The 10,670-nt window shown below is 32.5% G+C and overlaps 1 protein-coding gene across 6 annotated transcripts in view; it reads right to left on the minus strand.

Moving 5' to 3' along the window:
• Positions 1 to 10,670, minus strand: part of CEP85L (centrosomal protein 85 like) — a 217,633-nt gene that overhangs the window by 92,814 nt on the left and 114,149 nt on the right. The gene's annotated exons all lie outside the window — the stretch shown is intronic.

A 10,670-nucleotide genomic window follows, 5' to 3' on the forward strand; every position in this document is an offset into this window, starting at 1 on the left:
TTCATCACTCACAACATGTCAAATAACACAGCAAACCTTCCTTTGTTTCCTGGAATAGTCTATCTGAAGAGACACTCTACGAGGGCCTTTTGGTAAAAGAATCATGATACTTCACCCAAAAGCAAATTCACAAAGCTCAATAACAAAGATGAAAATAACCTACAAATTGCCTAGAATTTAAAGAGCTTTTATTCAACGAGAAGGAAAAACATGGATTATATGATTATCAAAAGAATTGTGCATTAAAATAAATCTGTATCTTATGTATTATATTATTTCTAAAAGAATGTGCATTTGATAAAGATCTGTAACTAAACCCATGTAAGTATTTATGGAATGTATTACTACATATTTCTCTTGACAAAATAAAAACAAAACAAATCATATAAAAAATTCTATCCATGACCTCTTCCTCAGAGTGACCAATTATAAACAGAAGTCTGCAATTTGACTCTTGAAATTTAAATTATAGAAGGAACTAAGGTTTTTTTTTAGTGATCTCATTATTTCTTTAATTTGTCTTTATTACTAACTAAAGAATGCTATTCCTGCTATCTCAATATCCTTTACTGAGATAACAATGTAAATATGTCAAGGTACTTCAAGGATAAAAGAGCCTAAAAAAAAAATGATAAAAAGAAAACTGATGAGAGGAATATATACCAACATTTCATATCTTAAAAATACATGTCTCATGGTGGAAAAGAATATGAAAATGAATATACAGACAGAATAATTGTGCTGTACACAAGAAATTGACAGAACATTGTAAACTGACTATACCTCAATTAAAAAAAAGAAGAAAAATACATGTATATGAAAATAAAGAGAAACCTAAACATATTACTGTTCCACCATACTAAACAACTGAAGTACTATTAATTTAACTCTTTTCATTTGGAGGAAGGAACATTTTTCCGTTTCAAAAATTAATCTGGTTTATTTATAATCTGCGTTAGCATTAGCATGTTTTTTAAAAATACCAACAAAGGAAACACACATGAAGCATGATCTCATTCAGTTATAATGCCAAAGTTAAGGGCAGAAATGATATATCCAAACTGAGGAGCAAATCATTTTCCTTAAGTAAATCAATCAAGACTAGGGGGTGGCGGGGGAGGTTACTTCTTCAAATTTAATCATGAGTTTTACTTATAAACAAAATGTAGCATTTTACAAATTCTTTGTTATAATTTACTTAAAAGAAAACTTAAGATAAAATATATCAACAGTAGAATTTAATGAATTTAGTTTGTTAATTGTAACTAGCAAACCTGAGGGCTTCTACTGGCAACCAACCAAGCTGGGGAAAAAAAATTAAGGATATAATTGACAAGTCATGAAAAGGATATTGTATGAAATGGAAATGGACAGAAGTTTACCAAAATTAAATATTTAATATACTGTGAGTCCATGTGAGATCTTGCCCAAGGTTAAGGATGTACCAGACTACAGAACCAGACTCTACTAAAACAGAGCTATAGCAGAAGCACTGGCATATTTCACTTATTTTTAAAAGCAGATTACCAAAGTATGTTTTATCGAGTCTCTTATCATATTGTACTCTCAAGAGATAAAAGAAAATATATAATAATACATGTGTTTTGAGACCAGAGCACTGTCTACATTATTTTAAAATGTATGAAAGGATTTTTCTAAAAGGATACAGAAAGAATTATTAATGATGGTTATCTTGTGAGGAGAGAGGAATAGGCTTTTAACTTTATATAGTTGTGATAATCTGACTTTTCTTACCACTCTTAATACAACTTCTTTCTTTTCTGACAGTGCAGTTATGGTCATTAAATATTTCTTCTTCCAAACATTAAAAATACTGATTTTTAAAAAATGTTTCAAGGGTCAACAATGATCCTCTCAGGGTAAAATCGTTGAGAAGAGTTTAGAGAGGCAAGTTAATTGCTGTTCAATTTAAACATCCCTTCAAATATTTTTCTAAAAAGTATAAGAACCAGAAATGTTTTTGTTTTTTGTTTTTTTTGTAATGCCCAGAGTCTAGCTTATCCCTTGGCCCATAGCACACAGTCAACAAAAAGAGGACAAATAATGACAATCACTTGAGTAAATTTCTCAGCCCTCAAAAAAAAATCCAGAATTATTTTGAACAGCACAGACAGGTATTGTAATTAGAGTATTACGACAGCAGCTATGTGATTGCTTTCCCAGTTTAGTCTGCCTGCATCATGATAAGCCAGGCCTTATTCTTTTATAACTCTTAGTACTCAGCACAGAACTTGACATTTGCTAAAAATTAAGTGATCTAAAAATCTACAACCTATAAAAGGCTACCATCTCCCAAGTTATCATTAGTTAAAATCTGTTATCATTTTCATAGCAATGATATATGTAAATAAAATATATATATATATATATTCTAAACATTATAGTTCGAGGATCAGTCCACAAACTTACATCTAAATAAAAATCATGTTTTCTAGCCCCTGAAGTCTAGCCTCATTTCTTTCAGACCCAGGGACTCTGAGTAATCTATATAACTAATTTAATTTTAGTTTGCATTTAGAGATGATTTTAAAAGAAAGTCTTCAGCGACCATATGTGTTCTATTTTATAGGTGGTAAAGTCTCTAGAGCACTTTTTGATTTTCTAACATTCAACACGAAGATTCATAATAATCCAAACATTGAATTTTTAGATATTTTGTTTTTAGGTATTTTACATTTTCAAAACTTAAAAAATCAACCTATTAGTGCTATCGTCAACAATCAACTCTTCAGATATCCATGGCCCCAACTAAGCAATAAACATAAAAATGAACAAGGCAGCCCGATAAACAACTTGGCCAAAAGTATGCTCTTGATGCTCATGCTTAGGGCTGGTCCACCACCTCTGACCAACTCAACGGCAAATGAAAACAGCAGATGATGATATGTTCACAGCCTTTTGCTAGTTTTTAATTTGGAGATGGGTTAAGGAGGAAGTGCAAACTTACTGAGATACATCAAGACAATGTACAACATGTACAACTCTCAGTACATTAAATTCCTGATAAAAAGTTACAATGTCTACATATGAGAAAGTTGGGCTTATTAAACCTTTTCCACTGGGACATCTCTTGCTTTGTAAAATGAACATGAACTCTACATATCAAAATCTATCTTAAATAACCTTTTCAAGAATGCATGTATGCTGAAAAATCAAGGGTCAGTTGCATTTGTAGTCTATAAACTTAAAAAGGGCTAAGTGCATAAATGAAGTGCAGAAACTATTGTGTTTTAGAGGTTCTCATGTGAAGTGATCAAGGGCTTATCTCAAGTATTGATATTATCAAAGTTTGTATAAAAGCTCAGACCTGTATTAAGGTAGGATTACCTCCCCCCAACCTCACTCCAGGAGCACAGTTCAAGAGGCTACCTGATCTAAACCAGACTGTGACTTCTTCATGCTAGGGTGATATCATTCAGGATGGTTACCAGTTTCAGTTAAATCCTCACCCAAAAAAATTTCTATCCTTAGGTCATTTTCTCAAAGAAGTTTATCTAATTAAAAGGAAATGCTGTCAATTAACTACCAAACCTTTGAAGTTAAACTGGAATTCAAATACAGATCAAATTCATTTAAGAGAATGATCATCCTTGAATAAGCTAAAATTTAGTTATAACAAGTTTACAAAGCCAAGAAACTGAAAAAGACAAAGGGAGATATATCAGATTTATTTATACAGATGCTCATCACAGTATTTTTTCAATGGTTTATAATGGCAAAAATTATAAATCATCTAACATCCAATACAAGATGAATTCAATAAGTTATGTTACATATATGCTGAAAATAATAAACTTTAACTATATATTTTAATATATAATCAGATAAAAAATGCCCAAATACATTAAAAAGTAAAAAAAATTATTCTTCAATAGACATGAACTGATTTCTTGGTTTTTCTAAGAGTTTTTTTTAAAATGTAAGCTGTATAAAGACAAATTTTTTTTTAAATTATATCCCTTATCTAATACAGTATTTGTCAACCAGTAAATTGTAGTTTGACTAAAGGAATGAATTAAGAACTGACATGTGAAATTTACATGTTTAATTATTTAAACAGAGCTAGCTAAGACTAATGGTTGCTTTTAAAAATAACCACATTTTTGAAGCTATTTATTTGTATAATCATAGAACATTTCAGCTTCAAAGATATGTTAGAAATTAATTCAACCTGCCTTTTTGTATGAAAAAACCAGAGTACAGAAAGATTCATTTCCTAAAAATCATAAAGAAAGGTAGTAAGAGAAAAAATGAGAATGACAATTCAAATTCCTCAACTCCTCATTAGTAAGCCATGACCAACACACAATCACTCCACAAATCAGTATGTTATACACATGTATCAAAGGTGTAAGCAAGTTTAATTAGGGACAGAGAAATTAGTTCATCTAAAACCTCTGAGGGTCTTTATTCTCACTTCTCTCTTCCTTTAACTTATCCTTTTAAGAGCTCACTTGTAATGGCAAAATAACTTTCTAAATATCCATTAACTTTAACTTCTATGGAGTAAGCAGCATGAGTAATAAAGAAAAAATAAATCACCCTCTATTCATGAAGCTTATGGCAAATAAGAAATAACATACACAATGCAACTTGTCAAATATGGTGGGAATAGATGACAACACCAGATTAGGAAAAATCTCTGTATGCAATGTTGTAAAATTTGAGTTTTTAACCTTGAGGGACACGGTGTTAATAAAGAAAAGTTATCTGCACGTGAATACCAAATTTACCCTTGAGAAAGCAACCTGGATATTAGGGTAAAGATTGAACAGGAGAAGGTCAAGACAGAAGGTCTATATAAAAGTTCAGAGGAGAGCTTACAGGCTATGCGAACAGAGATTTCTAATTCTAATCTGCATTTGATTTCTTAGTGAAAAGCCTCGGGGAAGACAGAAACAAGGATGAGTCTCAAATTTCCATTTTGGATGACAAAATAATGATGCCATCATAAAGACTGGGCATGCAAGGAGCTCAGATGTTGGGGTGCCAAGCACAAAGATAATGAATGTAATGTGAGGGTGGGTGGAGAGAACTACAAATCACTCAACTGGATTAGAATCTTCCTAACAATGGAATAGCATCACGGTCTACAGAACTCTGAATCAAGTTTATCTGGAGACCTGAAGGTTTTTTTTTGTCATTGAATTGGTTTTGTGGCGTGTGTGTGTGTGTGTGTGTGTGTGTGTGTTATTTTTCATTTCTTATTCTGGCTTCAGTTCTTTTGTATAAAATATGCTGTCCTCTTAGAAATCACACTGCTTCTTTCTATATGTGCTAATTTGACTCTCACCTCTGAATTTTCTTGTCCTCCTAGTATTATCCTAGTATTATCTTGCACTAGTGGTTAACTTCCTAATGTTAAATATTTCATTTGCATATTATCTATTTCCTGACAAATTCCTTAAAAAGCCACAGAGCATGCTATAGCATTTCTTTCCATCACTCAGTGTGTTTCGCAGATTTCCCCCAAATTATGCAAATCTACATGAGCCCTTCCCTTAAACTAACTGGCTTCTCTTGATGTCAAACTTTCCCATGGCTAACTGGGATATTTAAGAAAGAAAGAGAGTCTGTTCAGAGTATAGGCATTTATGAAAAAAATAAAATGCTTGAGCCTTCAAGTATCTGGGAAGTCAACTCTAAAAGTGAAACTACCTCCCCTAAATGATCTTAAGTTTTGTGAGTTACTTTCCTATTGGTCTTTTTTTACCCCATGCTTGATGAATGTCTCCTATCCTCTCTTCTCTGTTAACTTAGGCACTTCCTCATCCTCTAAGTCTCAGACTACTATTCTCATTATTATTTTTGCTCTTAGATGTTTTTTCAACTAATCTTTCCTTAGATAGCTTTAAAATTTAAGGCAGTAACCCTTAATATCTTATAATAACCTTTAATGAAAAAGAATATGAAAATGAATTATATGTATATATATGCATGACTGGGACACTGTGCTGTATACCAGAAATTGACACACTGTAACTGACTGTACTTCAATAAAAATGAATTAATTAATTAAAAAAAAAGAGTTGAGTAAAATCCTGGGAATCTAGGAGGTCTAACCTAAAATAATTTCCTTATCTTTGAAGTACTATATCACAAAAATTTATTCAAAGCTTGTATTTTACTGCATTATATATTTAAGTATTAAAATGCTTCAATTTTGTTACCACAAAATATCTTTTAGTCAAAAAATTTTCCAGGAAAAAAAAAAAGGTCTACCTTGAGGCTTCTTTTGTGTCTAGCAAACCACTACAACTTGGAGGTTAAATACTCAATGTAAAAGATTTCATAGATCATAATTTCCTTTACATTAAGTTAAATAAAATCTTAAAAATTAAGGAATACATAATAAAAAATGCCACAAAACATATAAAAGCAAATGTAAAGAAATGAACCCAGGAATCTGAATAATCATTTGCTTGGGTGGGGAGAATGGGGGAACGTGGCAAGACCATGTGATTAGATATAAGTTATTATTAACATCCTGGCTTTTGTTTAGGTAGTAATCTTAAGAGTTGCTTATTTAAAAAAAATTTTTAACTATTAAAATAAAAAGTAAATAATAACATAAATAAAAGCAGGCCTTGCAATGTTAAGAGTGTAAAAAGTACCATAAATTATTATAAATCCAATGAGCAAAGAAAACAAAATTTTAAAAAAAATTTTTAAAGTTTCCATTTAGGGAGCATGGGCTTATGGTTCAATCTTCCTTCGCTCTTACTCTCCAAATATATTTACAACATTTTTAAATGAAAGAAGAAAGTTATTTTCTCAGTTATTCTACTTTTATCTCCAATCTCCCATTCTCCTCCTCCCCCACAATTAGCTTTAAAATTGAGAAGAATTTTTTAATTGTCTGTAACACTTACGTTTGCAGCATCACTCATTCACCACCACCCTGCGGTCTTTCCTATTTAGTTCCCCCTTTATTCACTCCCTCATCCAATCATGCACTCAGTCAGTACTGAAGAATTGCTATAAACCAGGTTCTATACTAGGTAATAATACTATAAGGGATAAAGAGGGTATAAAGATGATCAGCTCTTCAAGGAGCATGCAATCTAGTCTAGGCAGATATATTAAAAAACACAACCTAATGAGATAGACAGTAATAGAAGTACATGCAAAAGCATCTATCATAATGAGAGGGCTGCACAGAAGACATAAATTGAAACAGAATTTTAATGGGAATAAAGGTTGGTAAGCAGGACATTCTCACAAAAAGTAAGGAGGCTTAAAATAGAACAAGAGCCTGTTCAGAAAGCTGTGGGCAGCTGCCCAGGGCCAGAACACAGGATACAAAAGAATGTGATAAGAGATGAAGCTAGAAAGACAGGGCCTAGAAAAACAAACTAAGAGGTCTGGATTTTAGCCTGTTTGAGAAGTCAGTCTTCTTTTTTCAAAAAAGGGCTGCCCCATACAATGACAGAAACATTCTCTAACCCAGAATTTAATTTTTTTGTGCCATGGACTTTTTTTGGCAGACAGCACAAGCCTACTGATCTGGTCTCAGATTGTTTTTATATCATAAAATACATAGGATTCCAAATAATATTTATAGACACTCCACTCTTAAGGTAGTGAGGCATTAAGTGTGGGCTGTGTATAGTAACTTTCTCCTGGAGAGTACAGTCAGGAAGGAGAGGAAAAAGATTAATTTTTACCATAGAGAAACCTGATGAATACTACACTTCAGCCAGGTGATCAAGGTTAACAGCATCTGTAAGTCATGCTGATAGCATGCGCACTTGATATTTGATGAAAACAGCACTCTGCCTCTCTGATCTTCCTCTCAAAAACACATTAACCAGTCTAACCATGAGAAAAACATCCAACCTATAAGAAGCTGTCACAACCAAGGGGACCAAAGGAGACGTGACTACTAAATGTAATCTGGTGTCCTGGACAGAATCCTGGAAAAGAACAAGAACTACTAAGGAAAACTGAGAAAATCTGAATAAAGCATGGGCTTTAGTTAAAATAATGTATCAACACTGGTACAACTGTTGTGACAAATGTACCGTACTCATGTAGGATGTTAACAACAGAGGAAACTGGGTGTGGGGCATATGGCAATTCTCTATACTGTATTTGAGAAACTCTGTAAATTTAGAACTGTTTTAAAATAAAACTTCTTTTTCAAGAAGTGAGATACACAGGATTAGAAAGGAAACAAATTATACTAAATATTTAAAAAAAACAAATTTGTGTTGTAATAGTTCTCCTTTATTAACACATGAAATAACAATATTTACAGGCAGGTCTAATTGTGTGATTTCAAGTGGTATGACTGTGAAAGTACTTCAGGCTATCTGCAACAATGGTGACATGAAATTATCTGAGATTGCTACAGTGACAGTCAAATGTACCACTAACACTTCTGCAGTTTGTGGTCTACAGTCAAAACTGAAGAAATGCTAACTCTCATTTAGAGTTTAGTAAAATAAAGACGTCTAACATTTTCCCTATCCAAGCTCAAAGGGCACTGAACTCTACCCATGGACTGCAGATCAAGAATCATCTTCTAAAGGAAAAGAGAAAATAAGCACTAACACTAAATGGACACTGTGCTGAAAGATCCCTAACAGTCATTACACACACTTCATCTCATTAAATCCTCACAACAAACCCATTCCAGAGATCAGGCAGCTTGGAGAAATCTGTATGAGGTCATGTGACCAAAAATAGATTCAAACTGCAGTCTGACTCCAAATAAAGATTCTGACAAAGCACCTCTAAAAACATTTTCCAGCCTCTGGTTGTGGAATATTTGAGGAACAATCTGCTGATTATACTGGAGTTCACCAATGCTCCTATTAAACAACTTACTGTTTAGGCAATCAGGCTAAAACTAAGATCAATACTTCCTAGAGCTTCATTTGGAGTAATAATAATGATCAGCAGTAGCAGCAGCAGCAGCTAACCAAAAAGAAAAGGGTGAACACAGAAGCTCCTCACCCTTGTACAAATCTGCAAAGTAAATTTTTACCTCCATTTTCCAATTCTGACACATACAGTTTGTTAGTATCCTTCTATGGGTGTGTGTGTGTCCGTCCACCTATATACGCTTTTTAAGCAAATTTGCCAAACGTGAAATATGTAGGCCATATTTTATTCAGTCTATGGCAGTTTCTTAGTCTACTAATTCTATTTTCTTAGAACTAGAGGTGCTCATACTACAATGATCTATCCCCTAAGCTTCGTTTTCAAATGAATGCATAGCCAAACTTAAAGCAGACTTTCTAGAAATAGTTAAGTTTTAAATAATTAATCTATCTCCACCTTAAAAATTTCTTAGTTGATGTATGCTACTCTGAAATCTATATCCAATCCCACGACATGTCAACCTATCAGAATTAAAACTAAACAGATCCGGATTTGAATCCTCAGTCTATCCCTTAGCAGCTATGTCATCTTTGACAAATTACTATAAACCAGGCTTGTATTTCAGGTTCCTAGGTTTTGTATTTCATTGGCAATTGATGATAATAATAAGAGATCCTTATTATGTAAGGATTGAAAGGAAAAAAATGCTTGTAGAGCCTGAGCAAAATGTCAAACATCCATGCAATTTATTTAATTTTGGGTTTTACTTTTAAGTTGTAAATTTTCCCTTAGCAATGTTCACAGAGTCTTTGCTGAAATATTATTTTTCTGATAGTTTTAGCTGATTCTTTAAATAACGAGAGATTTCCTCTAGCAAAGGATTTATCTTTCTTTGGAAGAAGCCAAAATCATCTCCATTTAAGGACACATAAGCAGCTGCTGGAAAAGACTTTAGTTCCCCGTAAGAAAGTGAAGCAGGCTGAGTTCACTCTGCTGTAAGTATTTAAAAAATTAAAAATAACAAGTAGCTTCTCCAGAATTACAGGCGAGATTTAAGAATGAGAATTTGAAGGTGTGGTGACTTAAGTAAATCTAATATATTTTTTAAAAATTAGAAAAAACAGAGGAATGATGCCTGGCTTTTCAAATAAATTCTTTTCTGTTCTCAAGTTCAAAATATCATTCCATTTACTAAGACTGTATTTACAGAGTAATTTTCAGGAAAACAACTACTGCATTAAATGAGGCACACCCGTTTAGAAATACTACTTAAATTTCCAAACACTTGTGTACCTATCATCAATAAAGTATCATTAACTAGGATGCCACTAATCAGGGACTTATGATTATTCCTTTTTTGCTAGAAAGTTACTCTTAATAATGTGTCAGCTTATTAAAATTTCGGTAAGGTTTTACAGTAATTTAATGCAGCTGTAAAAAATCTTAAAAACTTAAATTTCTAAACAGCAGTTTTTCTTGGGTGATATCTCTCAGTTTAAATATGAGAATTACTGTGCATGAATATATTGTTAAAGCCCTAATTGAAGAAAATATAAATGAATTAAATACATTTATTATTCTTTAACTATAAGATAAAGCTAATTTTTTAAAACCCAAATCAGCTTTATTAGCCTGGTTTTCTCACACACACTCTCTCCGATACACACACAGACATGAGAAAAGAACAAGTCAAGAAAAGGTATAAAATTTGATTCTGTGACAATGTTTAATTATTGTCTTGCTAGAAGCTAACATGAAGTTGCACTATTAAAGCAAGAACAACTCATTAAAAGTTGTTTGGCTTATATGAGTATTATTAT

Source organism: Camelus ferus, chromosome 8 (assembly GCF_009834535.1).
Source record: "Camelus ferus isolate YT-003-E chromosome 8, BCGSAC_Cfer_1.0, whole genome shotgun sequence".
NCBI lineage: Eukaryota > Metazoa > Chordata > Mammalia > Artiodactyla > Camelidae > Camelus > Camelus ferus.